This window comes from Amblyraja radiata, chromosome 12 (assembly GCF_010909765.2).
Source record: "Amblyraja radiata isolate CabotCenter1 chromosome 12, sAmbRad1.1.pri, whole genome shotgun sequence".
Classification (NCBI taxonomy): domain Eukaryota; kingdom Metazoa; phylum Chordata; class Chondrichthyes; order Rajiformes; family Rajidae; genus Amblyraja; species Amblyraja radiata.
Window position 1 is genome coordinate 53,687,032 of NC_045967.1, and position 22,743 is coordinate 53,709,774.

Sequence of the window (22,743 nt, forward strand, 5' to 3'; positions counted from 1 at the left end):
TGGGACGTATGACAATAAAACACTCTTGTCTATTGAATCTCCTGCCCAGAGTAGGGGAATCGAGAACCTGTTATGGGAAAGATGTTGTCAAGCTGGAAAGGGTGCAGGGAGAAGATTTACAAGAACTCGAGGGACTGAGGTACAGGGAGAGGTTGAGCAGGCCAGGACTCTATTCCTTGGTGCACAGGAGGATGAGGGGTGATCTTATAGAAACGTTGCCCCAAATATTGCAAAGAAAGACCAAATCACAAAATGATTTAAAAAAAAAAAGACCATTATAATAGACTCAAGGGTTGCCCACTATGTTCTACATTCAGTTTTCTTTTAAGCAGGGCAACTTAGGCCTGTTAGCGTTTCCATGGAAACAGATGGACTGTTTTCCGTTGCCATGCAACAAGAGATCATGAGAGGAATAGATCGGGTAGATGCACACAGTCTCTTGCCCAGAGTAGGGGAATCGAGGACCAGAGGACACAGCTTTAGGGTGAAGGGGAAAAGATTTAACAGGATTGTGAGTGACAACCTTTACCACAGTATGGAACAAGTGCATGGAACAAGCTGCCAGAGGAGGTAGTTGAGGCAGGGACTATCCCATCGTTTAAGAAACATTTAGACAGGTCCATGGCTTGGACAGGGCTGGAGGGATATTTCTTCATTAGAACGGGTGTCAAGTATTATGGGGAGGAGGCAGGAAAACGGGATCAGGAGGCAGAGATCAGCCATGATTGAATGGCGGGATGGACTTGATGGGCCGAATGGTTTAATTCTTCACCTATAACTTGTGATATGGGCCAAATGCAGGCAGGTGGGACTAGTGTAGATGGGATGTGGGCAGGTTGGGCCGAAGGGCCTGTTTCCACGCTGTAACTCTATGCCTCCAAGTTCATTGTATAGTTTATATTACAATGCTGCCCCTTTGAACAGAGTGTAGGGGGGGCCTCTGGTAGATGAAAGTAATTCAGATTGCCAATGATTCGCAGTATATATTGAACAAAGTACAATTACCCATTTGGCTGTGAGTGGGGTACAGTGGTGTCTTTTATTTTCCATTGAATATGTTAACCAAAGTGGCAGTCGATTTGTGTGTGTCCTTTTAAACCAGACAAAGACTTAGAAAGACTGAAGGCAAACTCTTATTGACGTTTGCCTTAAAAGACCAGCCAAGCATAAAACTAGCGTAAATGCTTCAAATGTTGCAAAGAAAGACCAAATCACAATAATATTTAAAAAAAAAGAGAATTTTATGATAGACTCAAGCGTTGCCCTCAGCGTTCTGCTTTGATTTTTCTTTTAATTCAAGGCAGGGCAACTTGGGACTCTCAGCGTTCCCATGGAAACAGAAGGACTGTTCTCTGTTGCTAGGCAACGAAGGGGCGTGCGGGAATAAAATGGCGGCACTTTAATTGGCGGCTGGCGTATCAGGTGGATGGCACGCTAAAGAGGCAGGAAGATCGTAGGTTCATAAGATACAGGAGCAGAATTAGGCCATTCGACCCATCAAGTCTACTCCGCCATTCATTCATGGCTGATCTATCTCTGACTCCTAACCCCATTCTCTTGCCTTCTCCCCATAACCTCTGACACCATAGAGTCATCATAAGACATAAAGTCTTACAGCATGGAAACAGGCCCTTCGGCCCACATTGCCCATGCCGACCAACATGTCCCAGCTACACTGGTCCCACCTGCCTGTGTTTGGTCCATATCCCTCTAAACCTGTCCTATCCATGTACCTATCTGATTATTTCTTAAACATTGTGATAGTCCCTGCCTCGACTACCTCCTCTGGCAGCTCGTTCCATACATCCAACACCCTTTGTGTGAAAAAGATACCCCTCAGATTCCTATTAATTTTTTCCTCTTCAACTTAAACCTATGTCCTCTGGTCCTCGATTTACCTCCTCTGGGTCAGAGAATCTGTGTGTCTAACTGATCTATTCCTCTCATGATTTTATACACCTCAGTAAGATCTTCCTGTGGCAGTGTGGGTTTTCTCCAGGTGCTCCTGTTTCCTCCCACATCCCAATGACGTGCGGGTTTGTAGGTTAATTGTCCCTCTGTGAATTACCCCCTAGTGTGCAGAGAGTGGATGTAAAAGTGAGATAACATAGAACTAGTCTGGATGGTCAGCGTGGACTCGATGGGCCGAAGGGCCTGTTTCCACATTGTATCTTTCAATCAATCCTCTCTCTGATCTGCTTTGGGTTTTAAATGTCCAATATGTGAGATGACTGCGTTGGTTTCCAAGTCCTGGGCAGAAACGCACAGTCACATTGGTGGGAATCGATAGAAATATCTCAATGGAAACATTTAGTAAAGGAATAGGTGTTATTTTGGGTCGAGACCCCTTTTCAGACACAGACATCTATTCCTTTTCTCCAGAGATGTTGTCTGACCCACTTTGTGTCTTTTATTGGCCTGATGGAGATTGCTCGGAATACGAACATATTTGGCCTTGGATCAGAAAATAGACACAAAAAGCTGGAGTAACTCAGTGGGACACGCAGCATCTCTGGTGAGAAGGAATTGGGACGTTTCGGGTCGAGACCGTTCTTCAGACTGTCTGAAGAAATGTCACCCATTCCTTCGCTCCAGGCTTGCTGCCTGTCCCGCTGAGTTACTCCAGCTTTTTGTGTCTATCTTCGGTTTAAACTAACATCTGTAGTCCTAAACATATTCCTTTTTCTTAGACCGCACCAAGTGTCCAGATAACATTGATGTCCATTCTATTACGGTGTCAGGGGCTACGGGGAGAAGGCAGGAGAATGGGGTTGTGAGGGAGGGATAGATTAGCCATGATCGAATGGCGGAGTAGACTTGATGGGCCAAATGGCCTAATTCTGCTGCTATAACTTATGAGTTATGAACCATTACCGACACCCCTTCCCCATCACTGCCTTTCTCTGCAACTTAGAGCATGCTTTATCCCTCAATGTTCTGATTAAGGACTTAGACCTAAATGTTAACACGTGCTTTTCCCCACAGATGCTGCCTAACCTGGTGTGTAATCCCAGCATTTCCTGTCTTTTATTCATGGCATTAAATACATTTGTGATATGTCGTACGCAAAATAGCTCCTCCCTGTAATGTCCCAGGACGTTGTTTAAAGTACATTGCATGAACAGATATGTAATATTCTCATACAAAATTGGATTCAATGTGCCAAATGACTTTTTTTTATTCTCGGTAGCATCTACGATCATTTTTTTAATAATGGGGAAAACCTAATCACTTTCCACATAGCAGAATGTTAATAGGATTATAACAGATTTGTAAACCTTCCGGGGGAAAAAAATTGTTTCTGATCTTTGCATATTTTTGACCTTGCCAAAGAGTATGCGATGGATTCCTAATCTTGGGATGAAGCTGGCTAGGCAAATGCAGAAAAAAAATTTGAATTTTGAAAGGGCGTAGAGTAGATTCACCAGCATGTTTGTCGCCTGGACTAGCGGTCGTGAGTTATAGGGAGAGGCTGGATAGGCTGGGATTTTTTTTCTTTGGCTGAGGGGTGAGGAAGAGAACACGCACTGTCTTTTAGAGGATTCTAAAATAAGAGGGCATAGATAGTATGTCTTAAGAGCTGGGTTTGAGCTGCCAGAGAAACCTATAGAAGTCATTTGGACAGATAATTGAATTAGGAAGAATTTAGAGATATTTGATTTAGGAAGGATTAAGGGATTTATGAGACGATAATCAAATGCCAGAATGCCAAGCTGGTCAACATGGACAAGGTGGGCCGAAGGGCCTGTTTCCATGCCGTACAACTCTATGAACCTTTGACTCAATTTTTCTAAAGAGATTATTTAAAGACAATTTTGTAAACCAGGGTGGCATGGTGGCGCAGCGGCAGAGTTGCTGCCTCACAGCACCAGAGACCCGGTTCGATCCCGACTACGGGTGCTGTCAGTACGGAGTTTGTACGTTCTCCCCGTGACCACATAGGTTTTTTCCCCGAGATTTTCAGTTTCATCCCACACTCCAGAGACCTACAGGTTTGTAGTTTAATTAGATTGGTGTGAATGTAAATTGTCCCCAGTGTGTGTAGAATAGTGTTAGTGTGCGGGGATCGCTGGTCGGCGCGGACTCGGTGGGCCGAAGGGCCTGCTTCCGCGCAGTATCTCTAAAACTAAACTAGAAATTAGGAGTCAGAGTTCCTCCCACCGCATTGTAGCAGAATACCTCCCTGACCCCTTACTTCAATATTTAGTCTTGCAAACAGAACAGCGAAACGCATGTTTAAATATCTGGTGCTCTTAACACCATCTTTCTGGCACTCAACGAAAATGTACTGTGGTGTCAAAAGTGTTAACCCTTGTAAATGAGTCAGCAAATGGATGGAGTGATCTGTTGCCATAAAAAAAAGATGAGAAACATTGTTTAAAAACTGTATTGTATTATTCAAACAACAATGTTTTCTGTATCCTTTGAAAAGCATTTTCTATAATGGGTCCCCTGTTTTCTATGTAATTATTCGCAGTTAACTGCGTTTCTCCTCATAGGGACTATGAATGCAAACCACTCTCCTGAATGCAAACCACTCTCTCAAACCATTCCCAAACTATCTGGCTTACTCTACATATAATCATTCCAAGGTGCCATCTACCTACCAATGTGAATCTTATCCCTCTCTCACTTATTGCTGAGCCATACAGATTGGTTTAGTTTAGTTAGTCTAGTTTATTTATTGCCACGTGTACTGAGGTACAGTGAAAAGCTTTTTGTTGCGTGCTAACCAGTCAGCGGAAAGACAATACACGATTACAATCGAGCCGTCCACAGTGTACAGATAAAAGATAAAGGGAATAATGTGAATAACGTTTGGTGCAAGATAAAGCCAGTAAAGTCCGATCAAAGATAATCCGAGGGTCATTAATGAGGTAGATAGTAGTTCAGGACCGCTCCCTCGTTGTGGTAGGATGGTTCAGTTGCCTGATAACAGCTGGGAAGAAACTGTCCCTGAATCTGGAGGTGTGCATTTTCACACTTCTGTACCTTTTGCCTGATGGGAGAGGGGAGAAGAGGGAGTGGCCGGGATGCGACTGGTCCTTGATTATTGCTGCTGGCTTTTGGGCTGGCTATCGGGCAAAGTACAAAGTGCTGGAGAAACCCAGCAGGTCAGGCAGCATCTGCGGGGGGAATGGATAGGCGATGTTTCGGGTCGGGAGCTGTGAATGAATGGTGTGTAGCTGGTTCAGAGAGTGAGGTTGGAGCGGGTGAGGGGAGTCGAGTGGCCAAGAAAGTTGATGCCACGGTGGCAGTTGGAAATACCAAGGTCTAGGGAGGGTAGAAGGTGCAGTAGAAGGAGTCTAGGAGGAGACAGAATAGGAACATAGAAACATAGGTGCAGTAGTATACCAGCATCCTTTATGTGGCGACTATTGGCATACCGTGGGTATGCAGGTAAAGAATTTCACTGTGATTTGTCACAAGTGACAATAAAGTACTCATTCATTCATTATCTCGGTCACCACAAAGTTGACCACATGAGCAAACGAGGACTTGAGACATAGATACATAGATATATAGAAAATAGGTGCAGGCGTAGGCTATTCGGCCCTTCAAGACAGCACCTCCATTCAATATGATCATGGCTGATTATCCAAAATCAGTACCCCGTACCTGCTTTCCCCCCATATCTCTTGATTCTATTCGTCCTAAGAGCTAAATCTCTTGAACACATCCAGTGAATTGGCCTCCGCTGCCTTCTGTGGCAGAGAATGGTGTAGATTGGGGAAGGAGGTTGTTACTGGGAGCCGAGGACTTCCCTTGCCAAAGAAATTGGCAAGGGAACCTATGCCAGAGGACACAGGTTCAAGGTAAAGGGGAAAAGATTAAATAGGAATCCGAGGGGTAACTTTTTCACACTGAGGGTGGTGGGTGTAAGGAACAAGCTGCCAGAGGAGGTAGTTGGGGCTGTGACTTTCCCATCGTTTAAGAAACAGTTAGACAGGTACATGGATAGGACAGGTATGGTGAGTTGTGGACCAAGCGCAGGCAAGTGGGACTAGTGTAGCTGGGACATTGTTGGCTGGTGTGGGCGAGTTGGGCCGAAGGGCCTGTTTCCACACTGTATCACTATGACTCTATGAACATTGGGATCCAGGGCAACCATTGGTGAACAGTACACAGTGGTACACCTTTCTGTTAATCCATTAACCCCGAACATCAATGAAATCTGTAGAAATAAGTACAAAAAAGCTCAATTTCACCAAAATCTGGTTTTGAAACAAGATGCCTGCCATCAAGTTGAATATGTAATGGAACCGAGGAAAAAGTTGTTCCGAAATAAAAAGCGTTGATTTCTAAATAGTTTGCTTGCTTGTTTTTTTAATTAAATCAGTGCTATCATTCTTGAAACGTGCATGCTTTCTGCATTCTGTGGTGAAGAGTCCGTTTTATGCTCCTTTCCCGCTGCCTATTTTCTTTTGTGAAATTCTGAATGTACATAAAATTGTTTATTATTGGATTGAACTTTTTAAACTTCTAGTGAATAGGTGTAGTTGGAACGCTGTAATGTAGTTTTACAATAACGTGCTCACCATCGGGGTTTTTAACAATAGAAGTGCTTGCTATTTAGATGAGGTTACAACACGGTGAAGTTAGTTTCTCTACTGTGACAAGTCTGAAACGAGTCTGACCTGACCTCGATTCAAGCCATCCTTTAAAGTTAGATTTTTAAATTTTTTTTAAAGTCGATAGCGTCAGCTGATGCAGGAGAAAATCAAAATAGCCTTTTCTTGAGGCACAGCAGTGGAAGATTCCACCTTTCTGGATTGCCGTTGCATTTAAAACAAAGTAGTTATTATTTGGCTGGCATGGCAGTGGATTTTGTTTTGCAGTAAAACAAAGTCGAATCATTCCATTTCGCTCAGATCGTTGCAGAAGAGAAACTATCAGCGTGTTTGGTGACTTCTTTTCACACACTTGTAGTTTGGAGTTGTATTCATTTAAATGTACATTTGCAAGATGTGTGTAATTTAAGAAAAAATACATTTGATGGAAATCTTCGTGTGGTGTCTGTGATTTATTCCGACTAACGCAATCAGAGGACTGAAGTACATTGTTTGAAAGAAGCGGTCGGCTTTCTTCACCGTCATAAGTGATAGGAGCAGAATTAGGCCATTCGACCCATCAAATCTACTCCTACATAACCCCTGACACCCGCACAACCCAAAACATCTTCTCCGCATCCACTCTATCCAGGCCTTTCACTATATTTTTATATCTTTCCAGGAAAATAAGCAATATGCAGTCTAGGTTGTAAGGTATTCAGGGTCTGAACATGATGTCCCTATCCGCGAATCCACGCTGACATCTGCTGCATCTGATGACTGAAGCACAAGGGATATCGAGTTCAAGTTAATGGCCTGAACCAAGATATGGTGAAAGAACAAAGTTACAAGTTTACAGGTCAGATGAAAACTTGGCACTGGATTCCTGCAAATAGGCACAAAGTGCTGGAGTAACACAGCGGGTCAGGCAGCATCTCTGGAGAGAAGGAATAGGTGACGTTTCAGGCCGTGACCCCCTAACCCTCAGTCTGAAGAAGGGTCTCGACCCGAAACGTCACCCATTCCTTTTCTCCAGAGATGCTGCCTGACCCGCTGAGTTACTCCAGTGTTTTGTGTCTACTTGAGGGCTGTTTGGCAGATGGGTGGGGGACAAAAGGGAGTCAGTTTCAGCATCTGCAGCTCCTCGAGTCCCTATATGACCACCGAATCCTTTCTCAAAATAAATGGAAAATGCAACTGAACTATCCTTTTCCACCAAATGCGGCACACGGCAGCACCAACTACATCACTTTCCACCGTGGTGACAATGTGCCGCTGAGTTACTCCAGCATTTAGAATAGAAGAATAGAATAGAATGCAATTTATTGTCATTCAAACCTAGGTTTGAACGAAATATAATTTCTACAGTTTTTTACATTACAAAACAATCCAAGACCCACACTTAACACAGTTTACATAAACATCCATCACAGTGAGTCTCCAACATCTCCTCACTGTGATGGAAGGCAAAGTCTTTATCTCTTCCCTTTGTTCCTTCTCCCGTGGTCCAGCAGTCCAACTGCAGTGTCGAGGCGACTGGAGCTCCGATGTTAAAGCCCCCGGCGGGCGATGGTAAGTCCTGAGCCCGTTTAAGCCACGCCGGGCGATGTTAGGCCCCGGCTCCATGTCCTTAAACCCGCGATTCCAGCGGGAGAAGTCGCCGTTGCGGAGCTCGGAAAAGCGGTCTCCCACCAGGGACCTGCGAGCTCCCGATGTTCCCGTCCACCGGGTCTGCGGCCGGTGCCTCCGAACTCCAAAAGTCGGGTCGCAGCCGCACGCCACCACAGCTCTTCCCGCTCCGAAGTTGGCCAGCTCCGCGATGTCAGTTCCGCAGGCTCTGCAACTGGAGCCCTCAGGTTAGTCCCGGCCGGAGGTTGCCGCCGGCTCCACGATGTTAGGCCCAACGACATCCGAGACCCGACAGGGAATAGTCGGGTCCCCGCACAGGGAAGAGATTTAAATGGTTTCCCACACAGCCCCCCCACCACCCCCCACATATACACAGCTAAAAAATAAAATAAAAACTAACTCAAGACATACATTTAACAAGACAAAAAATAAAAAAAGACAGACGACTGTAGTCGAGCCGCTGCCGTTAGGCGCCGCCACTCCCACTATATTTTGTGTCTACCTTTGGTTTAAACCAGCATCTGCAGTTCCTTCGTACACACAGCATGTCAACATGACGTCTCTATGCATTAGGATGCAGCGAAGGATACAATAGGCAGTGATTGTAGCTTCTGTAACCAGTTGGTGCCAGCGTAGATTGTTAACCCTCAGGCACTGCACTGCAATTCAGTTCAATTCACTGCATGTTTTAACGTTCAATTTTTCATGAGTCCAGTTCATGATAGCAGCCTTTTACAAAAGCGTGCCATTAGTGTTGAGAGCGCGCTTGACTGAAGCACTTAAGGGATATCGAGTTCAAGTTAATGGCCTGAACCAAGATACGGTGAAAGAACAAAGTTACAAGTTTGCGGATTAAAATTAGCAGTGACGGCCAGTGCCACTTTTCTATCAGCGGCAAATCTGAATGAGAAAGTAAGTCGCGGAAATCTTCCCCTCCCCATGTGGATTCTGAATAGGATCAATATGAAAGGTTTATGGAACGTGCTAAATAGTATTATTAGAAATGGATCAAAAAATACAGGCTACCCTGAGTATTTTACTGAGAAAGACAAGACAATAATAATATGGATGATGCAGTTAATGGTTTTAACAAATTCTTTGTAAATGTGGGACCAGATTTGGCAGAAAAAATTAATGACCCAGAAACAAAAGAAGGGGCGGATACTGATCTTTGGGATAGAAATACTAGCTCTATCTTCCTTAGAGCAGTCGAAGGAAAATAAATCATAGACACTGTAAGAAAATGTAAAAGCAAATCCTCTACTGATTGGAATTATATTGATATGATTATAATGAAAAACATTATGGAAGAAATTGCAGAACCATTAACTTATATCTGTAACTTGTCTTTTCAATCCGGTAAATTTCCGAACAAAATGAAAATAGCTAAAGTAATACCATTATATAAAACTGGGGATAGACAGCATTTCACAAATTACAGGCCTGTTTCTTTACTCTCCCAATTCTCCAAGATCCTTGAAAAACTTTTTACAGAAAGACTTGACAATTTCATTGAAAAACATAAGCTTTTGGTCGACAGTCAATATGGATTCCGGACAGACAGATCAACATCTATGGCACTAATGGAACTAATCGAGGAAATCACAAATTGCATAGATAATAAAAAACTTGCAGTGGGAATATTCATAGTCTTAACAAAAGCATCTGATACTGTAAATCACGACATTTTAAGATTTTATTCTGTTCGAAATAAAGAATCAAATAAATAAATAAATAAATGATTCGCAACTCTCCATTCCCTCTCTCCAGAGATGCTGCCTGTCCCGCTGAGTTACTCCAGCCTTTTGTGTCCATCTATGATCTAACCTCACGGCGTGTACTTATTTATAAAGAACACATGTATAAGCCCCACTCCTCTCCCCTTCCAGAGTCAGGAGTGTTTCATTGTCATATGTACATTGTACTCTGTAAACGATATAATAAACGAGAAAAAAAGTTCAGTATGTGTGTATATATATGTATATATATGTTACACACACACACATATAAATACATATACTGTATGTACACACACACACACACGCATATACATATATACACATACACACACATATACATATATACACACACACGCATATACATATATACACACACACACGCATATACATATATACACACACATATACATATATACACACACACGCATATACATATATACACATACACACACACACACACATATACATATATACATACACATGCATATACATATATACACATACACACACATATACATATATACACACACGCATATACATATATACACACACGCATATACATATATACACACACACACACACACATATACATATATACACACACACGCATATACATATATACACACACATATACATATATACCTACACACGCATATACATATACACACACACACACATACATATATACACACACACACACATATACATATATACATACACACGCATATACATATATACACATACACACATATACATATATACACACACACGCATATACATATACACACACACACACGCATATACATATATACACACACACACACACACACACACACACACACACATATACATATATACACACACACGCATATACATATATACACACACACACATATACATATATACCTACACACGCATATACATATACACACACACACACATACATATACACACACACACACACACACACACACACACACACACACACACATATACATATATACACACACACGCATATACATATATACACACACACATATACATATATACCTACACACGCATATACATATACACACACACACACATACATATACACACACACACACACACACATATACACATACACGCATATACATATATACACACACACATACATATACACACACACACGCATATACATATATACACGTACACACACACATAAAAACAAACTAACATTAATAGTGCAAAATGACAAAAACAACTACAGCACCCATGGGTGAAGTTTCACAGGGAGAACGTGCAAACTCCACACGGTTCCATCCTGACTACGGGTGCTGTCTGTACGGAGTATGTACGTTCTCCCCGTGATCTGCGTGTGTTTTCTCCGGGTGCTCCGGTTTCCTCCCACACTCCAAAGACGTGCAGGTTTGTAGGTTAATTGGCTTGGTAAAATTGTAAGTAGTCCTTAGTGTGTGTAGGGGTAGTGTGAGTGTGCGGGGATCGCTGGTCCGCACGGACTCAGTGGGCCGAAGGGCCTGTTTGTGCCCTGTATCTTTAAACTAAACTGAACTAAATGTGCTGGAGTAATTCAGCAGGTCAGGCAGCATCTCGGGAGAACAGGGATAGATGACGTTTCGGTTCGGGACCCTTCTTCAGACCCTGACTGAGACAATCCTCTTCCAAGCTGCCATAGGAGATTGGGATGTTTATGGACACGGTAATGCATAACATACTGGGTAAAGATCATTTCCTCATGTTAATCATGTAGGATCACCAAAAGTAGGAAATATAAACCTAACAATCAAGCAACTTTAATCAATCACCACACGTTTAAAGCAGCTGAACATGTAATTGTAATCCTTGAATCCATCGTTCATTGATTCCACCTTCACAGCTGGCTCTTTCTGATTAATATATCGATTGCAGAACAGGTACAACTCGCTAGCTAACATGCTAAATGTGTAGGAAAGAACTGCAGATGCTGGTTTAAACCGAAGATAGACACAAAATGCTGGAGCAACTCAGCGGGACAGGCAGCATCTCTGGGGAGAAGGAATGGGTGACGTTTCGGGGTGAGACCCTTCTTCGGACTGACATGACCAACCCTAACATGCTAAGTTGTTTTATGCACGAAACCGGAAACGGAGAAATAGTTTGATGCCTCACAGCGCCAGAGACGCAGGTTCGATCCTGACTCCGGGTGCTGTCTGTACGGAGTTTGCACGTTCTCCCCGTGACCTGCGTGGGTTTTCTCCAGTTGCTCCGGTTTCCTTCCACATTCCAAAGACGTACAGGTTTTGTAGGTTAATAGACTTTGGTAAAATTGTAAATTGTTCCTAGTGTGTAGAATAGTGCTAGTGTACGGCTGATCGCTGGTCAGTGTGGACTTGGTGGGCCGAAGGGCCTGTTTCCTCATTGTATCTCTAAAATCTCTAAAGTCTAAAGTAAAGTCGGTTCATGCTTTACACACATCATTGTCTGCATTACATGAGGTTATTCATCTTATCCAAATAGTTTAATTGAAATATTTTAAGTATTGAATGTTACAACGTTTTAAATATGACCTAAATTTTTATGGGTGGATTGTAATTAAATGACATTGGTTGCTAACTATTATAAAATGATGCATTTCCCATTGAAACTGAATTCTCAGCAGTGTGCGGGACACATATTTACTTTCCACAGAGCCTTTAGTTTAGTTTAGTTGAGAGATACAGCATGGAAACAGGCCCTTCGGCCCACCGAGTCCGTGCCGACCAGCGATCAAACCGTGCACTAACACTATCCTACACACACGAGGGACAATTTACAATTACACCAAGCCAATTAACCGACAAATCTGCACGTCTTTAGAGTGTTGGAGGAAACCGGAGCACCCGGCGAAAACCCACATGGTCACGGGGAGAAGGTACAAACTCCATACAGACAGCGCCCGTAGTCAGGATCGAACCCGGGTCTCTGGCGCTGTAAGGCAGCAACTCTACCGCTGCGCCACTGTGGCTTGGTCAATTGTTTCATCAAAGATATTAATCCTTGCACAAGGTGAGAAACAAAGATGTTCGCCAATAATTCCACGGAGTCGGGAAATCGGGACTGCACCTCAGATGGCGGGAAGATCAGACATTCAGTAGTCTGATAACCGAGGGGAAGAAACTGTTTCTGGTAATCCTGCATATGATTCATATCCCTTACCTGATCACTCAGTTGCTAAACACTTTGAGTCCCACACTGACCTTTCTGTCCTGGGCCTCCCCCACTGTCAGAGTGAGGCCCAGCGCAAATTGGAGGAACAGCACCTCATATTTCGCTTGGGCAGCTTACGCCCCAGTGGCGTGAATATCGATCTCTCTGACTTCAAGTAACCCTTGCTTTCCCTCTCCCTCCCCCACCTTAGTTCTCCGACCAGTCTGAAGAAGGATATGCCCTGCATATCCAAGAAAAATACTTGTGTGGTGACTTGGCTGTGATAGATTTGAGAGCGTCTCTATTTACAGCAGATGATGAATGAAAATATTCGGAAGTGACAAATGTCTGGGGGCTGGTGAGGGCGATTTGTCAGACGCGCTGGTTTCCACATTCACCTGCTCGTTCCCTCCCAGCAGCTGTTGTGTATTTCTGTAAATAGACACAGAACGCTGGAGTAACTCAGCAGGACAGGCAACATCTTGATTAGTACGGGTGGCAGAGGTTATGGGAAGAAGGCAGGAGAATGGGGTTAGGAGGGAGAGATAGATCAGCCACGATTAAATGGCTAGTAGACTTGATGGGCTGAATGACCTAATTCTACTATTCCTTATGCACTTATATCTAGAGAGAAGGAATGGGTAACGCTTCGTGCCGAGACCCTTCTTGAAACTGAGGGGTGAGGGAGGCACACAGAGATATGGAAGGGTTAGGCGTGAAAACGAGAGATCAAATGGCACGAAGAACAAGGAAAATGTAGAATGGTTCCTTGTTAGCAGAGGGGAAGCTACAACGAGGCATACAATGTAAAATTTAATCGGGACAGTCAAACTGGTCGGAGAACTAGGATGGGGGAGGAACGGAGAGAGAGGGAAAGCAAGAAGAGAAGAAAATCCATTCAGTTCAGTTTAGTTTATTGTCATGTGTACCGAGGTACAGTGAAAAGCTTTTGCTGCGTGCTAACCAGTCAGCGGAAAGACAACACACGATTACAATCGAGCCATTCACGGTGTAGATACATCATAATCATACTTTATTAGCCAAGTATGTTTTGCAACATACGAGGAATTTCATTTGCCAAGTCAGACATACCAATAAAATGCAACAGAACACACAAAATACATTTTAACATAAACATCCACCACAATGACTCCTCCACATTCCTCACTGTGATGGAAGGTGAAAAAAAGATCAATTTCTTCCCTTCTTTGTCCTCCAGCGGTCGGGAGCCTCTTGACGGGGCGATCTTGACTCCTGTAGCTGGCGGTGGGCCTCCTCGTCATCGGGGCGATCAAGCTCTTGCATCGGGGGGGGAATAAACTCACCTCCCCCACGCTGGACAATCTACCCCGGGTCGGGGCTAGTCGAACGTCGTGCGGCTTTTGGAGTATACCCCGTGACTGCGAGCCCCTCGATGATGAGGGGATAACGTTTAGTGCAAGGTAAAGCCAGTAAAGCCAGGATTTGAGTATAGGAGCAGGGAGGTTCTACTGCAGTTGTACAGGGTCTTGGTGAGACCACACCTGGAGTATTGCGTACAGTTTTGGTCCCCAAATCTGAGGAAGGACATTCTTGCCATAGAGGGAGTACAGAGAAGGTTCACCAAACTGATTCCTGGGATGTCAGGACTGTCTTATGAAGAAAGACTGGATAGACTTGGTTTATACTCTCTAGAATTTAGGAGATTGAGAGGGGATCTTATAGAAACTTACAAAATTCTTAAGGGGTTGGACAGGCTAGATGCAGGAACATTGCTCCCGATGTTGGGGAAGTCCAGGACAAGGGGTCACAGCTTAAGGATAAGGGGGAAATCTTTTTAAACCGAGATGAGAAGAACTTTTTTCACACAGAGAGTGGTGAATCTCTGGAACTCCCTGCCACAGAGGGTAGTCGAGGCCAGTTCATTGGCTATATTTAAGAGGGAGTTAGATGTGGCCCTTGTGGCTAAGGGGATCAGAGGGTATGGAGAGAAGGCAGGTACGGGATACTGAGTTGGATGATCAGCCATGATCATATTGAATGGTGGTGCAGGCTCGAAGGGCCGAATGGCCTACTCCTGCACCTAATTTCTATGTTTCTATGTAAAGTGGGAGGGGAGATTTAAGAGCAGTGAGTGATTATAACTTGAGTTTGTAGATCTGCTTCTGTGGCTGGATTCAAATGAGGAAAAACCTTTCCACCCAGAGAGTTGTAAATCTGTGGAATTCTCTGCAACAGAAGGCAGTGGAGGCCAATTCACTGGATGTTGTCAATAGAGATTTAGATTTAGCTCTTAGGGCTGAAGGAATCAAGGGATATGGGAGAAAGCGGGAGCGGGGTACTGGTTATGGATGATCAGCCGTGAGAATATTGAATGGCGGTGCTGGCTCGAAGGGCCGACTGGCCTACTCCTGCACCTATTTTCTATGTTTCTATGTTTTTTGGCACGCATATAGTCGCATCTTGTATTCTTACATCAGATTTTCAATACGTACTGATTTCTTTCTTTAATCTTTCCTTTCCTTCCCCGTCCCCTCACACACACAGTTGGATGTTAATTACGAACCATGTCTTACCAACAATGCTAAATGATACGGCTGTGATGTGTTGGAGAACGTGTCGATTTCAATTCTGCTGCAGATCATTCATTGGGGGGAGGGGGCGTACAATGAACAACGACTTCTTGCGTCGATGTTGGGAAACGCAAATCTTTATAAATCATTTCTTTGACAAGAGGATGCTTTCCTTTCCGTTGGATTCAGCTGGTCGTGACCAGGAAGTGATGATCAAAGGGTTGCTCCCCTTTCCTCTCTCTCTCTCTCTCTCTCTCTCTCTTTGTTCTCTGTCGCAAGTCCAAGCTGCAGGACGATTGCAGGTCAGGCTGGTTTAAAGAACCAGTGTTGCCAAACACTTTAACTCCCCCCCTCCCATTCCCACACTGACCTATCTGTCCTGGGCCTCCTCCACTGTCAGAGTGAGGCCCAATGCAAATTGGAGGAACAGAACCTCATAATTCGCTTGGACAGCTTACATTAGATTAGATTTACTTTATTAGATTAGATTTACTTTATTAATCCCCTTATTCAGGGGAAATTCAGATGTCCTTGCAGCACACTAATAAAAATACAACATAGCATTCAAGAAGTTTAACATTAAAACATAAAAACATCCCCCCACAGTGGTTCCCACTGTGGGGGAAGGCACAGAGTCCAGTCCCCATCCTCTTGTCCACCAAGAGTCGGACCTATTGAGGCCTCCACAGTCGCCGTTACGGGGCCCAATGTTCCCGGCCGTTCTCGCCGGGTGATGGTACTCCGGCATCGGGAGAACCCTCAGCGGCTTGAGGTGCCAGGAACGGCCGCCTCCTTACCGGAGACCGCGGCTTCCAAGCCAACAGACCGCGCTGGACGGAGCTTCACACACTGGCGATCTCGGCGAGAGATCCCAGGCTCCGTGATGTAAAGTTCAGCGCCGCAGCTGGCCGCTCCACAGAACCGCGGCTCCAGGATGTTTTTATCGGCGGTTCCAGCGCGGCGACTCAGGCAAGGCATTGCCCGCTCCGCGATAGCGCTCCAGTGCTGTGCCGCCGCCAAAGCCGAGGTTCTGGCCAGGTCCCCTCAGGAAACGTCGCTCCAGGACCCGCTGGTAGGCCGCGAGGACGGGTCGAAGGTGCTGCTCGGAGGAAGGCAGCCTCTCCAACCAGGTAGGGACTTGAAAAAGCAGTTTCCCCCTTCCCCCCCACCACCCCCCACACATAAAAAGATTAGACCCCCCCCGACTACACACTTTAACGTACTAAAAATAATAAAAAAAGTGAAAAAAACGGACAGCTGCAGGACTGGCAGCCGTACAGGACAGCGCCCCCTCTCTAATGACATATTGATTTCTCTAACTTCAAGTAAAGGGGGGTGTGGAGTGTATAAGGGGGGGAATTGAGTTCTGAGCCTGGAGAGGAATTGATGTGAATAGTTGGGAGTGGGAGCGTGTAAAGCAAAATAAAATGGCTTAGGGTAGTAGTCAGTCTACTGTAGGTTCTTAATGGTCAATGTGTCAGTGTAGGCATGATGGGCTGAAGGGCCTGTTTTTAGTTTAAGCTGTAGAGATACAGCGCGGAAACAGGCCCTTCGGCCCACCGAGTCCTTGCCGACCAGCGATCATCCCGTTTACTAGTTCCATCACACACCAGGGACAATTTACAATTTACAGAAGCCAATTGACCAACAAACCCCGTAGGAGGAAACCGGAGCACCCGGAGAAAACCCACGTGGTCACAGGGAGAATGTACAGACAGCAGCCGTAGCCGTAGTCTCTGGCGCTGTGAGGCTGCAACTCTACCGCTGCGCCACAGGCAACATTTCTGTGCTATGACTCTCGGTAACCATAAACACACCAATGTCATGGTCCTATCCATGTTCTCCAGAGATGCTGGCTGAGTTACTCCAGCTCCCCCCCGTTCGTTTAGTTTAATTTAGAGATACAGCACGGAAACAGGCCCTTCAGCCCACCAAGTCCGCGCAGACCAACGATCCCCGCGCATTAACACTATACCACACACACAACACACCACATTAATACCAAGCCAGTTAACCTACAAACCTGCACTTCGTTGGAGTGTGGGAGGAAACCCACGCAGGTCACGGGGAGAACGTACAAACACCATACTGACAGCACCGGTAGTTGGGATCGAACCCGGGTCTCCGGCGCTGCATTCGCTGTAAGGCAGCAACTCTACCGCTGCGCCACCGTGACCACCCTACTCCAGCACTTTGTGTCTTTCATTGATAAAAATATTGAAATGCTTAATGGAACAACAGATAATTAAATCCAGCATTTCTTAAAATCAGGATCAATGAAGGAAAGCGCAATATTCACTTCAATCGCCAGGAATTTATTTCTTGCTTTATATATTTAATTTTTCTTGGAACCGATGAAGAACAAAGGAAGACAGATACAAAAAGCTGGAGTAACTCAGCGGGACAGGCAGCGTCTCTGGAGAGAAGGAACGGGTGACGTTTCGGGTCGAGACCCTTCTTCAGACTGATCGATGTTTCGGGTTGAGACCCTTCTTCCGACTGAGAGTCAGGGAAAGAGGGAGACTCGAGATAAGGAAGGGCAAGGTGTGAAGATGTGCATATTGTTGGATTGTAAACTATCCAAGCGGAATATAAAGTCAGCCTGAAGAAGGGTCTCGACTTGAAACGTCACCCATTCGTTTTCACCAGAGAAGCTGCCTGTCCCGCTGAGTTACTCCAGCTTTTGTGTCTATCATCGGTTTAAACCAGCATCTGCAGTTCCTTTCTGTACACTTCGATAAACCAGCATCTGCAGTTTCTTCCTACACAAAGAACAAAGGACTTTTGGTTGACCCTCAAAAAGCAGATCAATCCTGCCATCTAGTGGGCTGCAGCGGGTTTTCAGGTGCAGCAATTTCTCAACCTCGACAGTCTCGGGCTGAGATTTCTGCTGCAAATAATAGTAAAAGTTGATTCGCCACAAGCAAGAGGTTATTCTGTAGTCTCTTTGGATATCAATCTGCGCCTTTAACAATACCCTGTGTCTTGGTCTTGAATTCCACAGATTCACCAAAGAAATTCCTCTTCATCTCTTTTATAAAAGCACGTTTTTTTATTCTGGGGCCGTGCCCCCTGGTTCTAGACACTTCCATTACAGGAAACATCATCTCCACATAGTGTGGCATGGTGGCGCAGTGGTAGGGTTGCTGCCTCACAGCGCCAGAGACCCGGGGGTTCGATTCTGACTACGGGACCTGTCAGCCAGCAGCTGTGTGGGGAATAGGGGGAATCTGAAATATAGAAACATAGACAATAGGTGCAAGAGTGGGCCCATTCGGCCCTTCGAGCCAGCACCGCCATTCAATATGATCATGGCTGATCATCCAAAATCAGTACCCCGTTCCGGCCCTAAGAGTTAAATCTAACTTTCTCTTGAAAACATCCAGTGAATTGGCCTCCACTGCCTTCTATGGTAGAGAATTCCACAGATTCACAACTCTCTGGGTGAAAAAGTGTTTCCTCATCTCAGTCCTAAATGGCCAACCCCTTATTCTTAACCTGTGACTGAAGAAGGTTTCAGACACAAAACATCACCTATCCATTCCCTCTACAGATGTGCTGCAACAACTCGGGTGGCTACTGCCTCACAGCGCCAGGGACCCCGGTTCGATCCTGACTGTGGGTGCTGTCTGTACGGAGTTTGTACGTTCTCCCCGTGACCTGAGTGGATTTTGTCTGAGATCTTCAGTTTCCTCCCACACACCAAAGACGTACAGGTTTGTAGGTTAATTGGTTTGGTATAAATATAAATTTTCCCTAGTGTGTGTAGGATAGTGTTAGTGCATAGGGATCGCTGGTCGGCGCGGACTCGGTGGGCCAAAAGGCCTAATTCTGCCTTTAACTAAACTAAACTCAATGGGTCGGCCAGAATCTCTGGAGAACACAGATTACAGTTACAGTTACAGTATCGTTTATTGTCACGTGTACCGAGGTACAGTGAATAGCTAACCAGTCAGCGGAAAGACAATACATGATTACAATCGAACCATTCACTGTATATAGATACATGATAAGGGAATAACAATTAGTGCAAGATAAAGCCAGTAAAGTCCGATCAAAGATAGTCCGAGGGTCCCCGATGAGGTAGATAGTAGTTCAGGACTGCTCTCTAGTTGTGGTAGGATGGTTCAGTTGCCTGATAACAGCTGGGAAGAAACTGGTCCTGAATCTTATTAACGAGCAAGATCGACTCTTTGCATTTCTTAGTGTGGTGGCAAAGAAACACAGACCAAAACACACTGACTGCATAACTTGTGCATGCATTTAGTTGAATGCATCTATAAAGAGATGCGATATTGCACGAGTTTGCTTTAAGTTACTTGGCTTCAAAACCACTTGTGGCACCGCACACCTCCAGATTCAGGGACAGTTTCTTCCCAGCTGTTAACAGGCAACGGAACCATCCTACCACAACCAGAGAGCAGTCCTGTACCACTATCTGTAAAAGGACTTGTTCCGACACACAAAGTCTCTTACCAAGTATCTTTATTTAGTCACTACACACATTATGCTCTAGCTGTCCGTGGTCATCACTGGGACTAGAGAGCGAGCTAGAGGCGGGGAAGCTACAATTATACAGGAGACAATGGGGAGTGGTTAGTAGTGGTGAGGTCACTATGTTAAAGGAGCATGCACTGATCTACATCCTTTCTCTTGGAAACAAAGCGACCACGGCTCATACGCTAGAGGCAAACCAGAAACAGTTGGAAAACATTATGAAGCAGACTACTCGCCCACTCCGTACCGGACAGGCGGCTTGACCAAACGCCCAGAGCGGGTGCGCAACCCGCCTTCCCCTTCCACCGCAGGAGCTACAGGAACGGGGGCAGGGACAGAGATAGGGGAACCGGGAGACGAAAGCCCAGGGGGAGGAGGAGAACAAGGCGAAGGAACGGGCTCCACAGCAGGTGAAGGAGGAGAAGGGGGACCAGTGCAGATGTAGATCAGTGCATGCTCCTTTTTGATTAGCTCCCTCAGAGGGGCACTCAGTTCGCTGAGGTCGGGTATGAACTTACCCAGGTAGTTGACCATGCCCAGAAAGCGCTGCAGGCCGGGCACGTCGGTGGGAGCAGGCATTTCGGTGACCGCAGCAGTCTTCTGGGGGTCTGGCTTCAGTCCCCTGGCCGTGAAAACGTGGCCCACGTACGTGACCTCCTGAACGCGGAACCGACACTTCTTCGGGTTGAGCTTGAGATTGATCTCACGAGCCCGGTCCAGGACTTGGCGAAGGTGCAGGTCGTGCTCAGCGACGTCCTTCCCGTATACCAAAATGTCATCAACAATAATAGCACATGGCAACCCGGCAAACAGCTGTTCCATGGTCCGCTGGAAAACCTCGCTTGCTGAGTTGATCCCGAATGGCATGCGAAGAAAACGAAACCTGCCGAAAGGTGTGCTGAAGGTGGTTAAAAAGGATGAACGTTCATCCAGAGGGATCTGCCAAAAGGAGCTCTTGGCGTCCAGGACCGAGAAGACAGTGGCAGGACCAACCTGTGCAGCGACGTCCTCCACCGTCCGCATGGGGTAGTGCGGGCGTTGGATAGCAAGGTTCAGGTCCTTCGGGTTGATGCAGATCCTGATCTCGCTCGCATCTTTCTTGGCAGCGACAACCATGGTGGAGACCCACAGGGTGGGAGCGCTCACCTCCTTGAGAATGCCAGTGGAAACCATATCACGAAGTGTTGACTCCACGCGGCCCTTCATGGCAAAAGACACACGGTGGGCCAGTCTAACCACCGGGTCGACCCCCGGGTCAACAACGATTTTATAGGCACAGGGCAGTTTGCCCAGAATGTCATCGAAACGGTCGGGATACTCTTTCAGGGGGTCCATGGGGGCCTGCACCAGGTGGACGTCGCGGTGAAAAGAGACCAAACCCAAGTCCTGGCATGCACGGGCGCCCAGCAGGGTGACGTTATCAGAGTCCAGCAGGAGAAAAGTGAGGGGCCGAGAGGTCTTGAGAACAGTGCAGATAACAGTGGCCTTCCCCACTGCGACCAGAACACCTCCCCCATAGGCATGAAGGCGGGAGTCATCGGGAAGCACTCTCTCACCCGATCTTATCTGTTTGAAGAGGCGAACAGACATAACGTTTGCAAACGCACCAGTATCGACCTTGGCCGAGAAGGAGTGTCCATTCACGGTAACATGTACGGAGGGATCCGTTATCGGGGCAGGTGCACTCAAGAGCGAAAACACAGTCGGATCACCATGGGAGGAAATCGTATCTGAATCAGGGAGTTCGGGCTGGTACTGGGAACCAGGCGCGCTATCAGTGTCCGCAAGAATGTTTAGACTCCTTCTAGGAGCAGGGACCGGTTTCCCACGAGAACGACAGGCTGAAGAAAAATGGTTAAGTTTCCCGCAGGAGTTGCAAGTTTTACCCAGCGCTGGGCAAACGTTGTTCTGGTGCGAGGAGAAATTACAATTTGGGCAACGACGAGGGGTGACCTTAGCGGGAGTGGAGGGGGTGAACTGGCGAGGCGGGCTATTGATCCGCCGGCGGCCAACGGTACCGGTGAAGTTGATGTCCTGGGACGGTGGGTGAGAAACGGAGCCGACAGCAGAGGCCATACGAGCAGAATGCATGGCATCCTTGAGCGTGAGGTCGGGTTTCATTAGGAGATCTTCGCGCAGCTTTGAGTTTAGGAGACCGTAGACCAGGACGTCCCTGATCAATTCATCCGTTGTAATAGCTTCAAGGCGGCACCGCCGAGCCATATGTCGCAAAGAGGCAATGTAAGCGTCAATGTGCTCACCGGGAACCTGACGTCTTGAGAAGAACTTGAAGCGCTCAATGATGTTATTTGTGGGAATGTCACATAGGGCAGTAAATTTGGTCATGAGACATACCGGGTCATGGCGGTCTTCCGGAGGGACGAATTCGAACGCCGCATAATGTTCCATAGCCTCCGGACCAGCCAGGTTGAGGAGTAGGTGAGCCTGTACCACAGGAGTTGCACCAGGATGAGCGATAGCGATGTAATGTTCATAGTCGCGCTGGAAGACAGTCCAGCGGTGCACGATGTCCGCGTCAAAAACGAGCTTGTCAGGACGACGGCACGAGTTAGCCATAGTAAAATGTAAAGGTGGGGAAACAACTGGGAG